This window comes from Monodon monoceros, unplaced genomic scaffold (genome assembly GCF_005190385.1).
Source record: "Monodon monoceros isolate NGI ecotype Baffin Bay Population unplaced genomic scaffold, NGI_Narwhal_1 Super_Scaffold_12, whole genome shotgun sequence".
Taxonomy (NCBI): Eukaryota; Metazoa; Chordata; class Mammalia; order Artiodactyla; family Monodontidae; genus Monodon; species Monodon monoceros.
This window is the reverse complement of record NW_021703768.1, coordinates 49181892-49205705: the sequence shown is the minus strand read 5'-3', so window position 1 is coordinate 49205705 and position 23814 is coordinate 49181892.

The following is a 23814-nucleotide window of genomic DNA, read 5'->3' as shown; positions in this document are numbered from 1 at the left end:
CTAACTCACCATGTGATGGTGTCAGGAGGGGGCCTTGAGAGGTAATTAGGTTGAGATGAGGTCTTGGGGGTGGGGCTGCCATGATGGGACTGGTGCTCTTATAAGAAGAGGAAGAGACACCCGAGTGCTCTCCCTCTTCACATCATGCACTGAGGAAAGGCCATGTGAGCACACAGCAAGAAGGTGGCCTTCTTCCAAGTCAGGAAGAGGGTTCTCATCAGAGCCCAGCCATGCTAGCACCCTGATCTCAGACTTCCACCCTCCGGAACTATGAGAAAATTAGCATCTGTGTTTAAGCCACCCAGTCTATGGTATTTTGTTATAGCAGCCTGAGCCAACAAAGACAGAAGTCATGTAGCCCTTCTTTCAGGTTCCTTTTTGTTCCTTTTTGGTAAATTATCCCTTTAAGAAAAAAACAAAAGCTCATAGGATGAGGGAACAGTAAGGGGGGGGGGTCAGAAACAGACTCAGAGAATGTATCATTTATCCTCCTGTTCTTTATTTTGCCAAATAGTTATCAAATCCTTACTGTGTTCCAGGCACTGTGCAAGATTTTATTTATATGCAGACAAAGTTTTTAATTTGCATATTATATTTATATTAATTTATATTATTTACAGGTTATATAAAGATTCCCAAGTAATCCTTCCTCTTAAGAACTTATAGTCTAGAAGGGGATATTATAATGATAGCAAGTCTACCAGTAGGCAGTGCCCTGAGACAATAAGAGCTGGGAAAGAGAAAAAGAATTTCTAGCCTCCAGGAGTTTGGGGAAGAAGGTGGGAATCTGGAGAGACCTTGTGGGAGATATGCCAGTGGGACTGGATATTGTGTGCAGAAGGTGGTCATTTGGCCTTATTGTTCTGAGAAGTTACTTAATGTCAACAAAAGTAGTAACCAATTCCCTCTTCTTTTTCTCCTTTCGCTCCTCACATAGCTAGCTGGTTGCCCTTTTGCGAAATCTTTACTTCTCCCTTTAAAGACTGCCTTTGCAATCTTCTTGAACTGGATTTCATCTGGATGCAAATTCAAAAGGAGCATGAGGGTAATTTGCTTTCAGGAAGTCCCAGGAGATGGTCTGCTAAAGGCCGGGCACAGCAGTATATCAAGTCAGTTTGATGAGATGTGTTAGTTCAGAGAAGTCAGAGAACATCTGGTCCCAAAGCAGCCTGGACACAGGAGCAAGAAAATTGTCCAATGAAGTTTTGTCTTCAGATTCATCCAAGTTACTTGCGTCACAGTTACAGAGAGAGGAAGCCTGGATGTAGGAGCTCTCTGCTGTGCTCCTGACCTTCAATAGTCTGAGACTTTTAAAGATGAAATATTGTACACATCTATCATAATTTTTCCATTGTGAAGCTGCCTTTTATCCAGAAGCAAATTCAAACTCATTTTCTATAAGATTTCATCTTTCTATGGCCTGCTTCTCCTCTCTCACCACCTTTTCTCTTTCAGCTTTGTGCAAAGAGATGTGAAATAAAAGAATCAAAATATATGAAGAAGCACACCATTGCCCCTTGACAGGAAAGAGATAAACCTTTCCAATGACACCCGCCATGGCTTTCATTCCAGACAGGGTCTCCCATGGTGTGGGAGCCCCTGATCTCACGAGGATCACATCAAATAATGCCATCAGGATGTGATGTGGAGGGACCACCAAGGTTGGGCTGGAAGACTTCCCATCAAGCTGTGAGCTAGAGCTCTCAGCTTGATGGGAAATTTTGGGCCCTGTCATAGGGCAACAACAGGAGTGAGGCGCACGGTGGGAAAAATCTCTTTTTTTTTTTTTTTTGTGGAAAGAACTATAGGATGTTAGAGCTGGAAGGGACAAGATAGATCATCTGGTTTAACCACCTCATTTTGCAGATAAGGAAACTGAGGCCCAGAGGGTTAGGTGATTTGCTCAAACTCATGGCAATTAGCCATCGGTCTAGCTAGGATGAGAATCCAGAAAGGAGTAGTCATTAATATTCTGGATCTCCCAGTAAGGTGTTCAAATGGTTAGCTGCAAAATGCTGACCATTTCCCTCTTCCCAGGGCCATTAGGAATAAGTGGTATCCAAACAAATGGATCTAAGTGCTTCACTGCTTCACTCAGTGTATCAAATAAGATGATACCATTCATTGCTGGTACATTGTCAACTGGCAACTCAGCCATCATGCATCCTTGCTATTATGGATTTGGTAGGAAGGCACTGGAACAAAGACTTGGGAACAGTTGTCAGTGGCCCAGGCTAAGTAAGATGGGGTTCTGACACGCCTGAGCAGATGGTCCAGAGGCAATGCCTGGTAGCTTGGATGTCATTCAGCAATGATTGGCCCTGCGCCTAGGGTTTTTATTATTTCATAATATATGTTTATAAATGTACACTATAGAAAGTAAATTAAAATATGGAGAGTAAATATATAGAGTATGTAAGAAATGTCATTTTATATATTTTAATTTTTGAGAGAGAATATATACTTGAGTTAGCCTAAATTAAGTACATACACGACACTACTTGACTGCAATATCACAGTTTTTAAGAAAGTTGGAGCAAAGATTAGAGCCAGTGTGTGTGGGACCCTCTGCCACTAATACCACAGTTGCTAGCACAGGACCTGGTATGTGCATTCAACAAATAGAGACTATCTGTATTCATCTTCTCATGACAATTGAGATTCAATAACCAACAGGGTGGGCCATTGATCTCTGGGGAATCTGTATGTAAGTGGCAGAACTCCAGCTCTGGAAGATTGGCAGGAAGGAGATGGCATTCTGGTATTCTGTCAAGGGAGGGTTCCGTTATGCTTCTATCTTACAGAGGATCTGGGGCTAGGTTGAAGAAATGTTAAAACTAAGCAGATGGCCTGAAGCTGGTTCCTCGGGCTGGGCCACAGTGGAATGGAAGGTAGGTCTGGAAGATGAGGAACCAGGAGTCTGGAGAAAGAATACCCAGAGATTTTTGGGAGCACCATGTCATCTTGGGTCATTCTGCAAGAGAAGGCCTTATTCGAGGCAATGGTGGAGACCAGCAGCCATGCTGGGCCTAGGTCCAGCATGGGAGGAAGGAGCCTTAATTCCCAGACCATCTGGAAGAAGTAGGGGTGCAGGGGAGAGTTGGGGAGGGACTGAGGCATCAGGAGTCCAGATATGATCTCGAAGCACATAATCTCTACAGCTCTGTATAGATAGGTTCTTGTTAGCATCATTATTCCTGGAGGAAGATGGAACAATGGGCTTCCCAGTGTGTTTGTAACTCAGGAAAGAGAATGAGCCAAAGGAGTCCAGTGCTGAAAGGATAAGCAGGGGTGGTTCGTCTGTAACACATTAGAAACAAATGATATCTATGCTCTAGAATGAGAAAGACAGGGCTGGTGAAAAGCACTTATTTCTGCTGGGAGGCTGAGTTATATTCTCAGATATAACCTTATTCAGACAAAACTGAATCCAGTGGAAGAACAGTCCACTGTTTTTTTTTAAGGTAGCAAATTTTACTGTATTTAAAATAATCAACCTAGATAAGTGAAGAGTTGATAAATGAGCTCAATCTGCATACTGGCTGGTAAGAGCAGAGCTGTATATTAATTACAAGATTGCCCTGGGGGCTGTTGCTTTACTCTTCTGGGTGGGAAAGACAGTGCTTTGTGAAATGGCAGGCCAGGGCTCTTGGCGGTTAAGCATAAAAGGAGTAATTTCGTCTCACGCATTGCTCCTCTGTTTTGTCACTGGGGCTGCATGAGAAATTCCCCAAAGAGAAACATAGTATTCTTGACTCTGAATGAATTCAGTCCTTCCCTTTTGAGATGCCGTAGGATTTTCTTTTCATACGTGTACATATGCAAAGTTGCTATGAAAGGGCAACCGATACAGACTTATTTAAAAGATGAAAGGTAAGATTATTCAAAATCCACAGAAAAAATCGAAATCACAATAGGAGGGAGAGTGAATGTAAGTGGACCTGAGAGAAACAGAAATCCAAAAGAAAGGTGAAAGCCGCCAGGAAAAAAATGTTATCTGTCATGTATCATCTTTAGCTGTTCATGTCCTTCTTGTACTCAGTTTTTCTATGAAATAGATTCTATCCTCTGTTTCTACCTTTCTCTGTCCTTCATTATTCATTAGGCTTTCTTTTTTGGCTATTGCATTTCTCTTTTGAAACTGTCCTACCGATGGAAGAATGTTGACTGTCCTGTGATACACCTTATTTCACACTGGGAGCCAAGACCAAGGGCTTCAAACAAATCCTTTTGGGGAAATGTGAGATTAGAGGTATGAAAAAAAACACTGGAGAGCTAAGGCTCTTTAATTATTTTATTCTGGAAGGGGCTTTACCACAACACCCACAGCAACTCCTTCTCATGTACCCGCCTCTCCCACTTTAACGTGAGCCTGCTCCTGTTTCAGGAAAGAAATTGCTTGGTGACCTTCTGGGAGTCATTTATAAGTGCCCAAGTCAACCCCCAAAAACATTGCTTTTAAAATTGTATCACACCAAATAAGACTCACCATGGGGCCATTTCTGCTTGGAGTTCTTTTTAGATACCATGTGGCAGACACTTAATTGTCTCCCCAAATTTATTCTTTTCCTCTTCTTTTAGTAATAGATTCCCCTGAATTTTAGCAAGACACATGGTTGTCCAGAAAAGGACCACACATTACTGGTTATGTAACTGCTGTATATGGCAGTGTGGCTAAATTTTAACCAATGAAGGGAAGCAGATATCTTTTTTGTCTTTTTCTTTTTTATTAAATAAATTTATTTGTTTGTTTTTATTTTTGGCTGTGTTGGGTCCTCGTTGCTGTGCGTGGGCTTTCTCTATTTGCGGCGAGCGGGGGTTACTCTTCGTTGCGGTGCGCGGGCTTCTCATTGCAATGGCTTCTCTTGTTGCGGAGCATGGGCTCTAGGTTCACGGGCTTCAGTAGTTGTAGCATGCGGGCTCTAGAGCGCAGGCTCAGTAGTTGTAGCTCACGGACTTAGTTGCTCTGTGACATGTGGGATCTTCCCAGGCCAGGGGTCAAACCGGTGCCCCCCGCATTGGCAGGCAGATTCTTAACCACTGTGCCACCAGGAAAGCCTGGGAAACGGATATCTTATATCTTACTTTTGTGACTGAGGTCAAATGAGAAGGCAGGAGCTGGGGCAGCCATTCTGGACCAAGAGAATAAGTATTAGATGAGATTTGGTCAGTGTAAGAGAAAAGAAAATGCACTACTGTGGTGAAGTGTCAGGAGTCAGAACACCTGGAAGGTTCTAGTCACTTTGCTCACTAGCAAGTTATATGACTTTGAGAAAATCATATAATTTCTCAAGCCTTTCAATATCCTCGTATACTGAATGATAGCAAAAAGAAGTGCTCTATCTCATAGAGCTCATAGTGCTCTATCTCATAGGGTTATTGTGGGGACTCAATGATATCATTCATGTAAGAACTATATGTAAAGCATGAGTCATTTTAAACTTCAATAGCTTATGCTTGATACATTTATAGGCAAAATAAATTTTATCCTTTTGAGTAAAAGCAGGTATTTTGATGAACATATCTTATAGGAGAAAATCTAAATTCACAGTCTTTTAGAGACATGCCTATTCAAGAATAATAGTATTAGCAGGAGAAATAATTTGTTTCCAAAGCCCTAAACTTGCCCGAATTATTAGTGGTCTTCTGATGACCCTTTACTTTTTCCTATAATTTTCTGCTGTCATCAGCAACAGATGGGTTTCGTATTTTGACAAATTAAGTGAGAAAAATTATTCTGCCAAGAATCAGACAGATGTATAACAGCTGTACCAATATGTGACAAGTTGATGGGCATGGTGTATGTCTGTTCACCTGTGCTTGTGAAGTTGAAATTGGAGACCCTAATATTATAAAGGGCAGCTGTCTGTAATTCTGCTCACTCAGTGTGGTCTAATATCATTTCAAAATTACCCAGTACATTCTCCACATGCCCAACAAGCTGTTCACACTACTGATGCTTAAAGAGGCTTCTCCTGAGTATAACATCCAAAGGCTGAACATGTTACCTGACCTTCTGCATACTTCTGAATGTAAAATTGAGCATCGCCCAATTTTGACCCATTATTTTTATCAGTACCACTGAAGTGTCACAAGGTAGCTTTTGAGCCATTCTTTAAGATATCATATAAAATTTCTGGAGCAAGAAGGCATTGGGAAAGATTTTATAAGCCCAGGGAAGACCCCTTAAAATGGGCGATACCAATGGCAAATACAAAATCATTGGTGAAGTCTTGTTATATCTGGTACCTATTTTGTTACCAAAGGATTAAATATATCAAATGGCATTTATATGGGTTTTTCCACAAAGTAACCCTGTTGAGAGTCATATAAAGATACATAAACCTAAGGATAAGACCTGACAAAAAACATTTGCCAGAGGATAAGAGAAAGGAGAAACCAAAGTCATATCATGATTGTCATACACCATAGTCTCAAAACTAGGCACAGACTTGTAGGATCTCAGACTACAATATGGATGATGTTTTCCTGAAATTTGGCACAGAAACCAGATTTCTGAAATACCTCATTACTCTAGTTGGACATATGCTGAAAGTGTCATTCTGCTAAAAGCAGAGCATCTGGTAAATTTTTGACTTGTTGACAATTTCATAGTTTAGAAGTTAGAGGAAGCAATGAGGAAAATTTCTACTTGATTCCCAATTCTGACCAACAAAGAACAGGCTAGTGATGTGAAAATGATAGGAATTTTGGCAGAAATTGACACCATCATCTTGAAATTGGTGATAGCAAAGGAAGATTTAGTGGTCAGGGACATATTAAAGTTCGTCAAAGCAAGTTTGTATAAATTCAGAGAAATAAAATACATTACAGAGTAGTAGATGTGTTTTGGGGTGTCCACCTCAACAATGGTCTATTTTTCTAGGACCTTTATCCATCAATGACCCCATCACCAACTGCATCCATCAATGGCTTGAGACCAAGAGATCACCCTGGGATACTATGTTTACAGCCCATAACCTGGAGCAGGGATGACCTCTGACCCAAAGCCAGCTAATCCATGGAATAGCTCACTGTGAGCTTTTAGTTGGTATACTAGAGCTGAAAGGTCATGGAGAATTAGAGGCAGATTCTGTAATATAGTGAGCCAAAGTCAATCCTTGCCGAAGTTATAGGGGAACTGAGATTGAGAGTAAGCCAGGAAAATTCATTTGTAAAGAGAAGAAGGGAACAGATGGCACATGGCAGTGAGGTGTAGAAATGTGAGAGAGAAAGACGTGAGCTAGAATGCAAGATTCTACAAGGATAGAATCTTTGTGTGTTTGGTTTACTGATACAGATTTCAATAAATATGTATTGACTGGGAAGGAGGGCGAGAGAGAGAGATATTTGAACCTTAGCTTCTGACTCTTAAGTTCCAAGTTTCAGGCTCTATGAGGCCCAGCTGGGCTTTGCTTTATGCCTATGGGTGTCTGTGTTTGTGAGATGAGGTCTTATCAATAATGACCTTTTTGGTTTTTGTTTGTTTGTTTTTGTTTTTTACTTTGAGCTGGTTAGAGTGGGTATTTGTCCTTTGTAATCAAAGAGACTGATGTGTCTAGACATGTCCAAAGACTGTAAAAGCGAATACACAGTCTAGATTGTCCCTTTAAGGCCCCTCCTCTCAGTCTTAGCTAACCAGAATCTTTCTGTCTCATGGCTGAAGCTTCAGGAAGCCGTTTACCAATGGGGAATCATCTGCACTCTGCTAAGCAAGACATTCTTGGCGGTCAGTAGCCTAATCTTGGTTCTTTTAAATAGTTTTTCCCATGTCTCTTCCCAGTTGAGGTTCTGCTCCTCAGAAAGCATTCATATAATATTATTTTGCCAAGTCTTTGATCAAAAACTGTATTTACTGAACTTATTTTTTAATCCTTTCTCCATTTTAAATGGAATAATACAGAAAACCACAATTTTACCATTGCAAGTCTTCAAAGTCCAAGTGAGTCAGTCTATGTTAGTGACACCAGAGCTAGGCAACCCGGAATCCCAGGTTTCAGAGCACAGTTGGGAGTATCATCCCATTTATCACTGAAGAATCCATATCCTCTCTTGGAATGTAGCAAGAGGGGAAGCCAATGTAATTATACTATTCTCCAACCTTTTCAGTCAACTCTTAGATTGTGTTACTTGGTGATACCAAGTTTGGGGACATTTCTTTATTGTGAAAAATGTGAAAGTAATTGACCCTTTTCCCAATATGTCTTCTTACTATAGGCCAAAAGATTGTACTCACCGAGAAAATGCAAACTGGGAAATGGGCCTCAATTTCCACATCTGCAAAATGGGGATATCAGCCTAGTTGATGATATCTAAAATTTCTTCATTTCTGATTATTTTATACAATGTATTGAAACCAAATAAGATGAAATAGCAAATGGAAAATGGAGGGTTTAGCCCCAGTGGGTATGGTCTACCCAGGTCTATCATGATTTGAACCAGAAGGATTTAATTTATTTGGGAAGGAAGCAGCCTGCTGATCAGAGCAGCTGATGTTTTCTTCATGGGATCTCTTTAAAAAGCCAAAGAAGTAACAAACTGAAATGTCTAAATCTGGTCTGACAGGCTCAGAGATTTTGAGGCTGAACCATATTACAGGTCTCTGTCAAGATACACTGGGAAAACCAATGGGAAAAGAATCAACCTATTTGTAGTGATCTGCAGTTCCCCTTCAGATTCTTGTTTCCCCAGTGCGAACTCTGACCTCTTCAGAGCCAACCTGGTGGGGGTGTATAAAAGAGTGCTCAGTTTTTTTTATTTGTCCAGCTTCGTGCTTTGTCACAAGCATTTCATAGCTACTATCTGAAAAGGAATCCGTCTCTTTATGGTAATATACAGCTGCTGCTGTCACCATATGATCTGTTTTCCTTTCAAAACCCCGTTTGCTCTACAGTTTATAGAAACTGACATTAGAAGAGGTGGTATCATCTTGACCCTCCAGTTGTCTGAATAGAACAGAATCAAGTCTGTTTTCTCTGTCCTTTTTCTCTTCCTCTTTCCTGAATTCACTTTCTACCTTCCTTCCTCTTTACCTACTTGTTATCAGCATATATGGCCCAGGACTTCTTGTAAGAGTTCTTGAAAGAGAAATCCCATTTCTTTAAAAAGACATTTTAAGGGAGAAATTGGGCAAGCAGGGAATTAAAAGACTGACTGTTTACCAAGTGGAAGTATTGATAAAATGAAGTAGGTTGCCATACTCTGGCTGGCCCAATCCTCTTAACGTTAGGAAGCCTAGGGACTGAACACAAAGATCTAGGTGTGTTTGGTAGGTTTCTCTTGGCATTGGGATGTTCACTAGTTGGAAAATCCTACAGGCGACTCCCATTTCCACTCAGTATACCATAGATGTGTCCTTGACATCCAAACCTTGACACCAACTCTCCTCCAACCCAGCTCATTTTAAATGGATACACTGCCCCTTACCAAATCTCAAAAGCTCTGGGTTCCAAAGGAGCCAATGTCAAGGCAAGGGTAGTCAGCTCGGATCCAAATCCTAAGAGACAGTTGGAGCCCTGCACACTTGTGACCGACATGAGGAACCACTGGATGGCACTGTGGGTCCATGCAAATGTGTATGGAAGGACATTTGTCTTTCTTTTAAAAAGGCTGTGTAAAAAAAAAAAAAAGGCTGTGTAGCCTTGACAGGTAATTTGGCACATTTTGAGTTGAAATGTGCCAAATGATTTGGCAAATACTTCACTTACTTCTGAAAATAGGCACACCTGCTGTTCTGGTTGTAAGGCAAGGGAGGAGGGTAGCTTTGCCCCTATCCCCATGTTGTTGCTAGTTTCAGAACCTGAAACAAGATTTTGGTCAAGGATACATGGCCCAACCTCATTGGTTGGTACTATCAGCGTGGTACCACGTTTTAAAGGAATAGAAAAAGTTTAGCATTTCTTATGAAACCAATCTCTTCAGTCTAAAGGGAGCATCTTTTCATCTCATCAGTGTTGTTCATCCTGCTGGTCACTGGCTCATCTGGTTCATGACCAGATGGAATGGGATTTGGTTCAAGAGCTATGTCTCCTACTGGTTCACCAACCAAGAGCATCTAGGAAAATTTGTTTCCAAACTTTCTGAAGAATTCTTTGCCCAAGTTTTAGTTTGTTGAATAACAAGAAAAGCTAAGCAACATGAGAACGTCTCACAAGGGACATCCGAGCTGCCTCTTGGCCGTCGTGAAACCACTGCTTTGCAGGACATCATGATGACATTCACAGTGGACATTCCCATTTCCACTGGAGAACACAGATGACAGGTGAGGCATCACTAAGACAAGCTGAATGTTAGGCCAAGTTCTTGGTGCGCTAGCTTTTAACTCCACCTCCCATTTATTTGCTAGCTACTCAAGAGAGCATACCAGGATGCATCTGAGTAAAAATGGTGTTACTAATGGTATAACCTTGACTTGATCTAATTTTTAAATGGTTAAACATTTGCAAACCTAATTATCGTAGCTAACATATCTGAAAACGACTTGGGACCACTTTCCAAGCAGTCAAAACATACACTGAGTTTAGAACAGGTGCATTAGAGAGGAGAGATTCACAATTCTCCCTCTTGAATAATGTCTTGTTATCACTTATTGACTAATAAAAGGCATATCTAATTGTGTCAAGTCCACTCCGGTGTGGAAGTACATCAAAGGCCTGTGGTATTAGGGACTCTTTCTGAATTCACAGACTTGCCTTCTAGTCCCAGGTCTTTCAACACCAGCTATGTGACATTAGGTGAATCATTAACCCTCTAACCTGTTTTCCTACCTGAGCATGAGGAAGGAAGGCACTTTAGATGAGCTTGTATGGCTACAAAATAGTGAAATTTTATTTAGCATAGGCAGCCCCAACAAATAGCATAAAATTTCAGTATATGATAGACTGATATGTGGCAATAGTAAAAAAGGAGGGTGCATAAAATTTAAACTACTTACCAGTTTTCTTGAACAAAATAAATAGCAGTGTAGCAAGACGAAGAAACTCTTGTAGTAATAAGATAGTCTATGGAAAATAATGTATTTCTGTTTAATAATATGTTGTTGCCTTTTGCACTTATCTTAAGAGTTTCAGTAAAGATAGTTCATAAATTGTTGCTTTGATCTATAGATTTCTGTTTCTTACCCATTCTTCTGTATCATGGTGCTACAGTTTGTTTCCAGGCCTGGCTGGATGAAGAACATCGTGGAGGTTGTGGGTGACCTTGACAAGACAGATTTCTGTGACTGGATGGGGCAAAAGCCCAATTTGAGTAGGTTGAGGAAGAATGGGAGACAAAGAGGGGTGACATCAAGTATAGACACTCATATGAAAAGTTTGCTATAAGATGGGCAAAGAAAAGGCTTGTACCTGATGCATGGAATCCAGGGAGGGTTGGGTTTTTTTTTTGTTTTTTTTTAAATAGGAGGACAGACATTCTAAGATTCATCACATACAGGAAGAATTCTTGGATACACTCATTCCCAAACATATCTGGAGTTCACACTGAAAGATTGAGATCTGGTTGTAGATCCTGAACTCTTACTTATTGAATGGAGATCAAAGCTGTCTGCTGCTATTCTATCCCTTGAAGCAGAGTTTTCAGGGTTGCCAGCGAGCTGATAGAAAAGGGCTCAGGAGTACTCCTTTATCCTGCCAAATTAGCAGGGGTTTGTTTAACAGATTATTTCAGAACTGGGAGATAGTATCATCCAATCTCCTCATTAAACTGATTGAGGAATCTGAGGCTCAGATGAATTAGATCTTGAGATTTGCCTTCAGAATGGTTGCTCCCTAAGGATTAAGAAAATGGCTTTGGGGCCAGAAATCCTAGGTTTGAGTCCCAACTCGGCCACCACTTATTGGCTGTGTGACCTCGAGCAAGTTATTCTCAGTTTTCTCATCAGTTAAATGAGAGGATTGTGTGGTATTTCACAAATAAACATACTAAGGGGACCTTTTCTTGTAGGGTTGCTGTGAAAATAAACTGAGATAAGTCAAGTAAAGTGCTTAGTACAATACCAAGTATGTGGTCACAATAAACATTAATATTATTCTTGCCATTATATGAGCATTTGTATGCATGGGAATGATACAATATAAACTTGCATGCAAAAATGTTTTTTTAAATGTTACGGGGATTTCTACAAAAATAACGTAGTAAACACTAAAGAAGACCCACAGGCTACATTGTTTAGTCTATTCCTTGTTAAAGCATATGCCTTGCTGTAGTCACCGTTTTCAAAGATTATTGCTCATGATTGACTCAAGTCTAGGTTCCCTTTAAAAAGTGCCTGTTTGGCTAGCTGATGTAGAACCAGTATCTCCTGGGTAAAAACTCCTGAGTTGCCTACCTATTGTCTTCATGCTCTCTAATTTCTTTTTTCTCTTTTTTTATTTCCCTTTTCCTGCTGGCTTTCTCTTTTGAAGCCAGCCACTGGTTTAAATAAAGCTGGATGTGGTTGAGGGCTGCCAGGTGGCTGACGAGAGCAATAGCCAATCCTCTTTCAACAGCTTCAGAGTTGGCTCAATAGGAATGAAACAAGAGAGATGTGAATGCGAGGCAGAAAACGGGAAGTGGGCAGCCCTTCCCATCCCTCCCCAGTTCCTGGATGTGTGCTGAACAGAACTGTTTGTCTCTAGCAGGCCTGCCAAGCACAGTCCAGCTTCTGTCAGAGCCATTGGGTAGGCATCTACCTTTGTCGTCACCCCTTAGACCAGCCACTGTGAGGTTATCAGAGATTCTGTTTGTAATAGTCAAAGTAGCTTAGAATGTTTGTTCCCTCTTTCGGGGATCAAGTTTTTTCTTCTTCTTTTTTTTTTTTTTAACAAGTTCCCAGCCACCACTTTGCTTAACCTCATTTCCTATGTTGGTTTTCTTCTCACTGGAGATGAGCAGCACAAGCCTGAATGAAAACCAACATAAGAGCACAGGGTTTGGAAATGAGTCTGATGGGAACCAAAAAAAAAAAAAAAAAAAAAATCTGGTTTCCATTGCCCCAGGGGTCTATTTACCAACTTTCTGTACTAATCCCTGAACTATAACTGAATGCTTAGTTTTAAAGAAACAATATGTTTATGCCTCCACTTTACATAATATTATTGTAAGAAGCGTAACTACATGAAGAAATGCAAAAGAAAAAATGTATAGTCTTTCTAGCTACTGATGTAAGCTGTAATATAGTAGGAAAAAGTAAGAAGGTTGTTTTGGTTTTCCTTGCTTGAACTGACATATATTTATGTTTTTCTTTTTCTCATTTAAATATATTGAAAAGTGTTATACCATCTTTTAGCCTTGTCTGCTGCATGCTTCCTATTTTTTTTAACATTTCTAAAACTTATTTTCCTGAAAAAAATGTTGTTTCCCAGTAAAAAGAAAGTATTCTAAGCTTCAAGCAGTAAGAAATTTGATGAGAAACTTATTGGAGGCTATCACAACATGAACAGGAGCTGTTGGGTAATGGGAAATAGAACCTTTAGTCTCTCAGCTGAATTTTGGCTCTGAATATAATGACACAAAGTCATTACCCCCTGAAGGTCCATGGTCTTCAGGGAAATGAGTGTATAGTGGTTTCAGCTCCGTCCCTAACAGCTCAAAGTCTCCGTCAGTCTGGATGCCATTACAGTTAGAGTTAATTGTCACGAATGCAGCCAAGAACCAGGATTGAATGAGATGGGAGAGTGAACTACTTTGCCTGTACTGCTAAAGGTGGTCCCTGAGCACCTAAGGACTGTTCTTCTCCTAGGCTGTTGCAAACCTGTGTTGGAAATTTAGAGAAAATGAATGGAAGGCGTGAAAATATCTATTCATATGTTCAGTTACAAGCCTTGCTTTTCACACAGAATAACGTTTTAATAGCAGGTGTCATTTCAAATTATGTTTGATTAAAGTCCCATCTGTGTTAAATCCACAGAAGAGGGAATCAGCTACTCCACTTCCAGTGAGAATCAAGTATCTCCTTTGGAGGGTACCATTAAGTCTGAGTTCTTTCAAATGGTAGATTTATTTTTAAAATGGCTATCCAGGCAACAAGAAGTCAACGCTGTCTCTTCAGAAGGGCCTCCTTTGGAGAGTTTTTAAAATTGACTTTAGTTGGACATTTTAGAGGCATAGTTTGTTCATTTCCTTGTTTATTGTAGGTTGTATTTAAGCCTCAAATAGCAACAATGGTGTAGTTTTAGAATAAAAGGGGCAACTAAATATAAACAGTAGATAGAAATAACCCTAGCCTCTTTTCTTCACATATTTATAAAAGATATTTCCTTCTCTTTAACCTTATCCTAAATATCATGAGGGATCTTGGATAACTTCTTTTCCGATTGAAGTTTCTAAATTGGTGACATGCAATTACCTTCTCCATATTCACACTGCTGAATAAGCTGAATTTTAAAATTATACACTTGTAGCTGGTTGAAATCTTCTCTAAGTATAAAATGGATGTCAAGTGTCTTGAGAGTTGATTTTAAGATGTTTAAATCTTTGCTCTTCTGACAGGCAAAACTAGTCTTACTGGAAAACTCTTAAGAAAGATTACTGCTATGTGGACCATTTTCTGATCTTTGGAACTTTCCCCTGATTGTATTGAATGTTCTTGTTCCAGTGTCATTGAGTGAACTCTAACCATTGGGGAAATCTGGCTATGTTCATAGTCTGAGAACCTGAGACTTAGAGTTTGAAAGTAGCCAGGTAATGGGGAGAGTGAGTCGGGCAGGTGAGGCTGGAGGGAAGCCTTGGATTTGGAAGTTAGAAAGAAGCAGGAAATAGAGACGACATAGATTTGGGTAAGTTCATCCATAAAGCCACACAGAAAGGAAGAAGATCAGATGGGTGACAGTGGAGTCCTGGGGCACAGCAGCATTTTAGGGGAGTGCGAAAGAACCAGTGTACGAAACTGAGAAGGAACAGCCATGTGAGGGTAAAGAATTAAGAGAGTATAGTATCCCTGAAGCAAAAAAACTGAAACGAAAACAAAACAGTTTCAAATAGGAAGATGCAGTGTATAGTGTCAACACTGCAGAGAAACAAGATAAGGATGGAAGCATGTCCATTAGATATTCCAACAACGAGGCCATTAGTGACCTTAGGGCTGGGAAAGCAGGTTTTGTGGTATAATGGGGCAGAAGCCACACTACAAAGTGTTAGAAATTAGTGGGAGGAGAAGAGGTTTGGCTGTGAATGGATATAAGAAACAAGGAGGTAATTTGAGTGGTATTTAGGATTTAAAATGTTTAGACGTTTGTTGATTGTTGTATTTCAAGGAATTGAGAGGCCTGAGATTTGTGTTTATACTAAAGGGTCCACAGCTTTAGTAGCAAAAGTGGAGGTTGAGTGTATAAGAAGGTGAGTCAGGGAGTGAGGTCCTGGAGGGAGGTGAGTGGTTGGGATTGTGACCAGATGGACTAAGGAGCCCCAGAGGTAAGAAGGAACACCTAACCCATTGACTGGATTGGTTGGAGGGAAGAGAAGATATAAACTTAGACACATTTGTGGGAGAAGGTAGAAGAGGGTCCTATGCTGACTTTGTTTGTTTGTTTGCTTTTCCTGCAAAGAGAAGTTATGGTTTCTGAAGAGAATAGCGAGAAACTGGAAAGGAAGGAGATTTTAAAGGAGGTTAAACTCTGCAATTGCTATCATAGGGAATGGGAGAGGAACTAACTAAATAGATGAAGGTAAGGACTTTTACTTGAGTAGTGTATCTGTGGCTAAATCAGCTAATTTGATTGGAGATACCGATGTCAATTAACTTTATTTTGTTTCCCAAACACAGAATGCACAATGTCACACATGTGTGTTGTTGAATAAAAGAGAGAAGAAAATGAGAGACTAAAGAAAGCTCTAGAGCATTCGGGAGGGGGAGGGGAGCAGGTAGAAGACAAAAAATAGCTTAAGAAGTTATTTTGCATCCTAATGATATTCAGCATGCATATCTTCCTCCGGCAAGTCATTAGTTTCATCTAGTATTTGAAGCAGAGTTTATGGTCATCACTACAGTTGAACTTTCTGCAAAAATGTAATATTACCCCAAACTGTATAGTTTTCCATTATTTTGAGTATACCTCCCTACCCCCCATCACCCCTGCCAAATCCCACATAAAAAATCACTCTTACCATTTTGACTTAGGTGACAAGATGAGCTTGATTATTACATGATTCTTCAAAATGACTTAGCCACTTTGGTACTTGTAGTATTAAGAGGATATCTTTACATATTTGGTTAAATTTGAACCTTTGTTAGAATTTTTGTGTATTTTCAACTGTTAGGGCTTTTTTTTTTTAATGTTATTGTGATGGAGGGACTTCAGTTTTCTTCACTTAGGATAAAGAGTGACTCATGATGAGAACTTCTCTTTCCTTCTAAAGGCCTTCGTCATGTGGCTAATACTACTTACTTATATTTTCAATCACTTTTTGCATGTTCTCTTTAAAATTTCTGGAAGACCAAAGTGACTTTAAAAACAAAAGCAAAAGCAAAGGCGAATCACTTTTCCTACTTTCTTTTCTTTATACAATCTTGATGCTAGAAGTGCATTCACACCAACGCTGAGTGAAGCTTTCTGTTTAAGTTCTTATTCTCAAGATAAAGTAGGGAACGTGGCATTGAACTAATCCATTCTTCAAAACATCTTAACATTATAAGCAGCGCAAAGTGGTACAAAATTTATTCAGCCTCACGGATTTCTCTAGATTGTAACCAGAATAGAAAATGGCAGAATGTATTAATTCCTAAGATAAAATTATAATGAGAACAGAAAATGGTGCGAGATGAATTAATGTAGTGGCAGGTTTCTGTCTGCAGAGCACGGCGCTCTCTAAATACCACATTGCAGCACTTTGTCGTCAGCTTCACTCTTGTAATCTATATTTTAAAGATGCTCTAAAGATAAAGCTAGACCATTATTCATCTCTGGGAGCACTGCCACAGCGCTCTGGACAGGAAATGGCCCCAGGGAAGCAGTGAATGGACTTACCTTGCAGGAACAAAGGAGATTTAAGTTAGATAGCAGTGAGATTTTTATTACTGCAAACTTATACTGACATGCTTCCTTCGATAGCAGGTCATCTTTAAGTCTGTCACTCCAAGGAAAACGTAGTTGAAGAGGTTGTGGTTATAAGAGAAGAATTTGCTCCTTGTCCAAAAAAAAAAACAAAAAAAACCTTCACATTTTACAATGTATAAAGAATTACTTAGTGTTTTCTCTCACGGCTGCCTACTGCTTGGGGGTCCAGGCTTTAAACAGGAATGACCACCTTTTGTCTGGGGTGATTTCTCAAATGGATACTGCTCAAAGTATGTGTCTGAAGCTAGATTATTTTTTCCGGTATCTCTTATCCATATTATAAATATCCTTATTAATAGATCCAGTGTGTATTTGAGGAGAGAGTAATGCAGGTGAATATTGTTGTAATGTACCTGTGGTGTCATTCAGATGCGTATTTTTAGAAGCTTTGTACTGTTCAATGAAGGCAAATGTGTCTCAATAATAAGCATCTGAGACTCACAGCTTCAAACACTTCAAAGGTGACTCTGACTCCAGAAGCCACAGTGGAAAACCTCGAGTGGCTATACTAGAACTCTGAAAGGTTTAATAATGCTTGTCCCACATAGCTTTGCATCCTCCAAAACCTGATCTGATTGCAAATTTTTAATCAGGAAATCTGGTCTTTGAATCAAAACAGCTTTGCCAATTTGAGTGGCAGCAATATTGCTTTTGTTTTGAATTTTCATGATGCAGGAAATTTGAATCCACATTTTCCCCTCTGTGCATTCATACTGCTGCACAGGGCATGGCTAGGTTATCCAAACTATGAATTAGAGTTTTTAATAACATTGGAGTAAGGCATTAGCTGTACTGTCTTATCATGGTTTGTTGTGATTTCAGAGGAAATCTGCTAACTCTTTGATAATAAGCAAGAGTGAATTGTGAATTACCAGAATGTGCTAACCCCAAATGATATTGTAACCCAGGATTAAGCACTTTTTATTTTCTCTTTTCACAAATTAGCTTCCAAGACGTACCTGTGACATAACCTGGTGACAGTGACTGTACCTTTCTGGGAAAAATTCTTACATTGCCCCTACCCACTTTTGGCCCTGCCCCTGAACAGCCAGGCGTCCTTACCTTAGAAGTAGCTTGGAAATAAAGCTGTTTATTTCTTCTTAGCCCTCTGACCTGTCTCTAGAGATTCAGCCAATGGTATGGTAGCTCTTTTAATATTTCATTAAAAGGGAGAGAGACTCAGAGAATAAAAACCTGAGATTGCCTTACTGCTTTAAGTTTTGAGAAATTAAAACCTTTAAGCAAATAGTTCTTTTGAGCTTGCCTTTTGGAAACCAGAGTAAATCTAGCAGCCTCTTTTTCTGGAAAAATTTAACCTTAAATATCTTCTCCCCACTGTTTGTATAGCCAGTACATGTAACATTTGCACTTTCTTTTAAAACCATAATAAGGAGAATTAAAACCCTATGATTAAGCATTTAACACAAAATTAAAGGGCCATGGTTACCCATTAGGAAAGTATCATGTACCTAAAATTCAGTCAGATGTCAAATAGACTTCTTTCTTTCTATACAAAATTGCATTTCATAGATTCGACATTTCTGCTTATCCTCTTCTTTTTTCAGGCATGGTATATATTTTATTTATATCTGCAGCATTTTAGGGTGGGATGACAAATTTTGGCAAGTTTAGCATGGTCTGGGCTTTCCATTCCCTGCAGAAATTCCAATTCTCCTCTGCTCACCTGAGTTTCTTTAGGCTGAACAGAGAGTGGTATATAATAGGCATGAGGTGACTGCAATAAACTGGCCTGCCTGCATGAAGCTTACAGCCTAGAAGGGAAGGCACAATTCAGAAACAAACCTTTGCACATATAAGGACTTTATATATGCTGAAAGAACTGTAAAATTTTAACAGGAAAGGTTGAATATTTGGAAACAGAACTCAGGGTAGATCTTAATCTCCTGGTATTTTCCATGATTAATCCAGGTGGATTAAAATAAAAATCATAAAGAGAAAACAAAAGGTGAATATTTACCTGTACTATGTATGGGGAAGGACTGTTCACATTTGAAAACAGGAGAAAAGTTAATACAAGGAAAGAAATAAATTTAAATAGTTTTTTAAAACAATTAAAAATAAATACAATTAAGAAACAAGGAAGAGCATTTGCCACAATAGTGAACAAGGTCCAAACTACTTTTTATATCAAGAGTCCATACGAATCAATATGCAAACAAGACTACAACAAGTAAATGGGCAAAGGGAACAGATAAATACAAAAGATGCAAGTTCAAGGTCCAAAGCAAAAACAGCATTTAACTTCACAAATGTGCAAATAAATACAATGTAAAGCTGTAGTAAGTTACCACTAAATAGCAAAAATTACAACAGAGGCAATATTTGGTGATGGCATGAGTAGAATGAGGTGGGCACTTCATATCTTGTTGATGAGAGTGGCCACTGATGGGACCCTTCTGGACATCAATTTGACACATTGAAAAATACTGTATTCTTTGTGTCCACAGTATACTGCTAGGTGAAAAAAGCAAATTACAAAACAGTTTTTAATAATATGATCCCATTGTTTTAGAAAGAAGGGAAAAAAGGAATAATGTAAGAAGAGAAGAAAGGGATAATGTAAGAAAGAAGGAAGGAAGGAAGGAAAGAAGGGAGGGAGGAAGGAAGGAAAGAAAGAAAGAAGGAATTGTATGTGTATGCAGAGACAAATAGTGGTAATTTTGTTTTCTTTTTTAAATGTCAGCGGTCTTTTTGGTTTGTTTTTGCCATGAGTCTGTATTGCAATCAGAAAAGAGAATGAAAATATCTTTAAAAAGAGGAACAAATTTGTAAAAAATGTTCATATCCTTTGACTCACAAGCTCCCCATTTAGGAAATCATCCAAAAGAAAAGGCAAAAATGTAGACAAAGATTTATGTACAAATATGTGGTTAAATATGAAAACAACATCAGGAGACTGTTTAAATAAATTCTGGAACATCCAAAGATAGACCATTATGCAGCTGTTATAAATTATATGTCAGAAGGATTTTCAGTGAAATGGTAAAATACATTTGACAAATTTTAAGCAAACAGAATAAAACAAAACAGGATATAAAATTATATAAGAAGAATGATTCCGACCTCAAAAAAATGTGAAAAAGACTAGGGAAAAAAATACACCAAAATGTTAATGGTCGTTGCGCCTGGGTACATTAATTGTGGAGGACTTTTGTTTTCTTCTTTGTCTTTTGCTATGCTTAAAAAATTTACTACCGGGAATTCCCTGGTGGCACAGTGGTTAAGAATCCTCCTGCTAATGCAGGGGACACGGGTTTGATCCCTGGTTCGGAAAGATCCCACATGCTGCAGAGCAACTAAGCCCGCATGCCACAACTACTGAAGCCCGCCCGCCTACAGCTGGTGCTCCACCACAAGAGAAGCCACCGCAATGAGAAGCCTGCACACCACAATGAAGAGTAGCCCCCGCTTGCCACAACTGGAGAAAGCCCGCGCACAGCAATGAAGACCCAACACAACCAAAAAAAAAAAAAGTTACTACCTTTCTTTCTTGGACATTCTCATGGGTTTATTCTTCCAGATGAACTGGAACAAAAGTCATGTTCACAACCCATTTTATAGATCAAAAGAGATCACCCTCTAGGTCCCAATTTAATAATTTATTTTGTCTCTGAATAACTGTTCACTCACAAAATCAAATTCATCTTCAAGGGATAGAGTATATTTTTATTTTCAAGGGCTATCAGACTAAAAAGATTGTTCCAGAAGAAGTTGTTATCACATGGAATTAAACTATAGTATCAGAATAAATACATACATTATAACCTTACAAGGTAACTGATTGAAGGGCAGTTCATGTGTTAAGTTCTGATTTGCTTCCTAAAAACAAAACGAATTATATATTCAGCTACGTGGCAAGTCATTCTTCCTTTCTGAGCCTCAGTTGTTTGTTTGTAATCTGTATTATGGGGACTGTAACACCCATGTCTTGGAATCATGAGTATCTACTTGCTTTGCCTCCATTCTCCCTCTTTAGGGCCACACTAACCCTAAAACACAAAGAGCATGTGCAGAACAGGTACTTTTAATTATGGCTACTGTTTATTAATCGCTTTCAGGTGCCAGAAGCACTTAATCTTCACAATGACCAGGTGTGGCAAGTATTGTAATCATCTCACTTTATGTGTATTCATTCAAGGTGGGCACATATTTATTGATGACCTACGTTGGGTGAGCACTGGCCTCCCACGGGTAAACTTGAAGCTAAAGAGACAATGGTTCCAGTGCGTGGTAGCGTGGTAGAGACACACTGCAAAGCAGGAAACAAACTGTGAATGGGTAATACCAAGTTGAGAAGGCTGCCAAAAAGGCAGCCAACCAGGGTTGCAATGGAGAATAGCAGGAAAAGCCTCTTTCAATCAGATCTTCAGGGAAGGTTGGCCTGAGAAGAAACTTCAATCTCAGACTTAAAAAATGAAAAAGAGCCAGCATCTTGCAGAGCTGGGAGACAAACATTCCAGGCAAAGGAAACTGAGACTCAGAGAGGTACAGGAAGGGCACAAAGTCACACAGCAACTGCAGAGTAAGCCAAGGTTTGAAACACTAATGCCAGATGCCAAACTTCCCCCATGACATTCTAATAGCTGTCATTAACCAGGCCGGTGTGGGGCTTACACACAGCAGGTCCTAAGAAAAATCAAGGCCTTGTTTGATCCTGAGTGGACGGGTGGCTGCTCAAGGCTGGGGCTCAACTTACAGCAATGCTTGTGAGTATGGGGAGAAGAGTTTATCGTCTTGGGTCCCCAGTGTGGAAGGGATGGGAATTTTACCCCATTGTCCTCCCCTTCCTTCCAGTTCTCCAACTCCAGCTCTGACAAAGCTGTTTTAATGAGTTCATTAAGGCTCCTTTGTCTTAGTCCACCTTCGAGCTGGGGCCTTTATGGGTGGGGGTGGGTTGGTGCCTAGGCTGGGCTGAAGCAAAGGCCGAGGGGCAGAAAAAGGGCAGGGCAGCAGGGATTTTGGGGGCCTGGAGGGATTGAATTTACCTTTCAAATGTCACCTCCTCCTAGAGGCCTTCCTTGTCCGCCCTGGATAAAATAGTTGTTCCCAGATGCACCCTTATCTTGCTCTGTTCCCTTCCCCTGCTTTGTTTTTCCTCTAGGTTTTGGCTCATAGTAGGCATTCAATTAATCTTTGTTGAATAAAACAGTTATTTGTGCTCTTCCATGTGAGAGGCATGGGGTTGGGCCTTTTATCACTAGTTCCTTCCCACCCCACCCTCCGTCTCCCTAGTGGTGACCACCTCCTCATAATGACCCTAGGCTGCTTCCAAGCACTTTTCACCCTATTATTACTTATGTGTCAAGGCTCAGAGAGTAAATTCCAAGAGAGCAGGACTGCTTGGTGATGCCGGCTGCTCCAGTGCACAGTGTCTTACATGAAGGGGGTGTAGGATAATCATTTGCTGAGTGCATGAATGAGTAAATGAATGAGTGAATGAATGAGTGAGGCCCTTACCTGGGCTGGTAAAGGCCTCCCAGGGCTAAGCTGGGAAGCCTGCCTATGTGACTTTGAGATAATGCCTACTGCCCAGAAGGCCATAGGATTTTCCTTTTCTAAGCAGCTCTTATTTCACTCATACAGCTTTACTCTAAATTGTTCTGGAATTCCTCTTGAGTAAGTGGGTCTTAAACTTCAGAGCACAAAAGAATGACCAGGTAAATCCCAGAGCCCACCTTAGAGATAATGAATTAGTGGGGCTGTCCCGGGCTAAGGGAATCTAGTTGTTCATAATCCCCCGAATTACTACTTTTATAACTGAAAAAGAACCTACATCTTCCAACCCCCCAAATTAAGCTCTTTCTACTATACCAGAGAATATAACAGTTTTCTTCAATAAAGGACTTTGCCTTACCAGAAATGATGCAGTATCTGAAAGGGATCATAAAAATCTGCCTGCCATTGGAGAAATGAAATTTTTTCCCAATAAGCAGCAGGCATCAGTGTCCTCCACATACTTTGTCCAATGACACACTAGCTAGTTAATGTCCATTATTTAGAATGACATACTATACTACTAAACACAAGCGGCCAATAATCCATACTTGGGGCAGGGGAGGACATCATTTCTAGAAACACAGACTCCAGAAAGTCTGCCTTCCATAAATGATGTGCTAACTCTCAGAAGCAAGGATCGGTGGGCATCGCCACGTGCAGTACCTTGGATGGCTGCATCGCTAGGTGCATTGAGTAATCACTAGATAAACATCTGAGCACCATTTGCAAAAAGATACTCCTGTGGGTAGTAAAAAATGTTCTCTGTTTGCAAGTTGACTTACCCCTGTGCTTTGGAGATACCTGAATTGGCTTGGCTCTTTTCCAATTACAATCTGTTCGTAATCACCCAGGGTCTGTATCATCAGGCACTGTTATGAGGGAATTAATTCTTTCTATGTGACAGTTGTTAGTGTAATTCATGTCCTTGTTTTTAATTGCTGGATCAAATTACTTTGTAGATTATTTCATATTTCATCCCAAGAGAAAGGAATAGGAAAAATGCACAGTGCCTGTGGTGACTTATTTGTTTAGTCTAGCCAAAAAAAAAAAAAAAGAAGCAGAATTAAAAAGATCGACTTTCTAAACAAAATGGCTCTTCTCTATCCTTAGAGTATATTTTGGATGATTTTAGATGGAAAGTTAGCCTGAGTACATTCTTTCTGTCTAAACACTCTAGGAACTAAGTTTATTTTTATAACGGTTCTGCCAAAATAATGGCCATAAAGGTCACAAAGCAATATCTCCTAATAAATACCTTGGAAGG